The following is a 2,991-nucleotide window of genomic DNA, read 5'->3' as shown; positions in this document are numbered from 1 at the left end:
AATGTCAAATCAATTTCTCCTTGGTAATCAGGATCAATCACACCAGATAGTACAGTAGTGCCCTTGTTTGTCTGTTGATCCAGAGGCATGAGGAAGCCAAAATGGCCAGGTGGCATTCTTAATTTCCAGTTCAGTGCAATCAGTATTGTGTCTCCAGGTGGGAGTGTTCCTCCCTTTGGGACTAAGATCTCCAGACTCACAGAGCATAGGGTAGCAGGGACAGTAAGTAAAAATTTTTGAGTGGGTCACTAGGGGTAATAATGAGTGGTACCACTCCTGTTTCCACCCCTTGTTTCCTTGACCCGTGAATCTTGGTTATTGGAGAAACAGAACCATATATTGGACACTGGTTTAGAGCATATACAGCCTCCTGGAGAACATTGCCCTTCAAGGTATCACCACCTAGCTGGTGCCATAAGCGTCTTTTCAGTAGGCCATTCCATTGTTCTATCAAGCCAGCTGCTTCAGGATGATGGGGAACATGGTAAAACCAGTGAATTTCATGAGCATCGGCCCATTGCCGCACTTCATTTGCTGTGAAGTGAGTCCCTTGATCTGAAGCAGAGGCCTTTAAATTCTGTTGAATCTGTTCCATCTGAAGGGATTACTGTAAAACCATTATCCCCTCCACCTCAGTTTGATGGGACTAGCCCAACTATTCCTGCTGGGTCATTGCCTGAGGCAGAGGCCATGGAAGACATTGCTGAACGTTCTCAGGAACTGTCCCAACCACACATTGTTGCTGCTAGACCTATAACTAAAGTGAAGTCCAAGCAAGCCCCAAAAGGTGAAATACAAAGTGTGACCAAGGAGGTGGTATGCTACACCTGAAAAGACCTACTTGATTTTCCTAACATGTAGAAACAGAAACCTAGAGAATATGTATGAGAATGGCTACTGAGGTTGTGGGATAATGGTGCAAGGAATGTAACATTGGATCAGTCTGAGTTTATTGATTTAGGTCCACTAAGTACAGATTCTTCATTCAATGTTTCAGCTCGAGAGGTTAGGAAAGGATCTAATAGTTTATTTGGTTTGCTTACTGAAGCATGCATTATGCAGTGGCCTCCCTTAAGTCAAGCTGGAGTACCAGACCTGCCTTGGTATAATGTAGAAGAAGGTATCCAGAGGCTTAGGGAAATGGGCCTGTTAGAATGGATTTATCAGATTAGACCCCTGGAGCCAGAAATGTAGAGTCCAGAAGACATGCTTTTCACTAGTACCATGAGGAATAAATTTGTGAAGGGAGCTCCAGCATCCTTGAAGATGGCTATGATTGCTATTTTATGTAAGCCGGATTTGACAGTGGGAACTGCCCTAGTTGAACTAAGACACTTAACTATGATGGGCCTGCTTATTCATGTGAGCCAGTGGGATGGACCCATAGCCACTGCCAAGGAGTGAGGGGGTGGGGCTGCCATTACCAAGAGCGGGAGGAACAGACCTGCCAGGCCAATGAGATGAGGTCACCACTTAGAGGAACTACGGGAATGGAGCCACCCAGTGAGAGAGATCTGTACAGATGCCACCCAATGAAGATCTTTACAGATGCCAAGTTGACAAGGGGTGGAATTGTGGTAGTTCAGTTTGTCTATCAATTTGGCTGGGCCTGGTTGAGTGGCTGGGCAGCTGGATGTAGTATTCCCCATGATGATACCGGTAATCAACTCCATAGTGGAATCTACTGTGAGCAGCTAAGTAGCTGCCCTAGGGACTGTGGTCTGCTTCCTTATAAGCAGAAGCCTTGGAGAATGGTCTCTAGCTTATGACATGCTTGGACCCTGCATGTAGCCGTGTCATTATTCAGTAGTCTGCCATGTTCTGCTGACCTTGGGACTTACAATGGACTTGAATTAACGGCCTGGCATGTAGTTTAGTAACATCAGGACTGTGCCATTTTATTTATTGACCTTGGGCTTGTTAGCCTCAGCAGCCAGTAGCTGCCAGAGTGATGAGATACCTCTAGCTTCAGTGGGCCGGGAGCAAGAGTCAGAGCTAAAGCTCAAGGTTGAGGGGCTTTGACCCAGCCCCTAGAGCCCTGGCACTTTGAACTTGAACTTAAAGCATCCAAACTGTAAGAGAATAAACTCCTGTTTGTTAAGGCCATCCCATTTGTGGTATACTCTTGTCAGAGCAGCACTAGGTAACCAGGTAACCAGAACACCCACATCACCTGAAATTGCTTTTTTCCTACCAGAAGCTACAGTCCTAGGACCAGGGATGCAGCTTTGGGTATAGGGGGCAAGGGTGATCCTTAAGCAAGAGACTGTGACTATAACTTTGAAACTGTATGCCAGAATTCTTAAGGGCCTAATGGGATGGATTGTACATTCCTCCCATCTGGCAAACTTGGAGTTGACAGTGTTATTGTTAACTGCCATAAAGTCGGCTCTGACTCACAGTGACCCTATATACAACAGAATAAAACACTGCCCAGTCCTGTGCCAGCCTCACAATCCTTACTACACCTGAGTCCATCATCGCAGCCACTGTGTCAATCCATCTCATTGAAGGCCTTCTCCTTTTTTGTTGACCCTCCACTTTACCAACCATGATATCCTTCTCCAGGGAATGGTCCCTTCTGACAACATGACCAAAGTAGGTGAGACGAAGTCTGGCTATTCTTGCTTCCAAGGAGCATTCCAGCTCCACTTCATCCAGGACAGATTTGTTAGTTCTTCTGGCAGTCCATGGTATTTTAGTATTCCTCACCAACACCACGACTCAAAAGTATTGACTCTTCTTTGGTCTTCCTTATTCACTGTCCTGTTCTCACATGCATATGAGGTGATTGAAAATAGTGTGACTTGGGTTAGGCGCACTTTAGTCTTCAAGGAGATATCTTTGCTCTTCAGCACTTTAAATAGGTCTTTTGCAGCAGATGTGCCCAATGCAATATGTCATCTGATGTCTTGACTGCTCCTTCCATTGGGTTGAGAGTGAATATTGCCATATTCCTTAGAGGTCGAGATAGCCCACTAGTGTTATTCA

The sequence above is a fragment of the Orycteropus afer genome, unplaced genomic scaffold (assembly GCF_000298275.1).
Source record: "Orycteropus afer afer isolate SDZICR_OR568_19922 unplaced genomic scaffold, OryAfe1.0 scaffold00591, whole genome shotgun sequence".
NCBI lineage: Eukaryota > Metazoa > Chordata > Mammalia > Tubulidentata > Orycteropodidae > Orycteropus > Orycteropus afer.
This window is presented reverse-complemented; position numbering follows the sequence as displayed.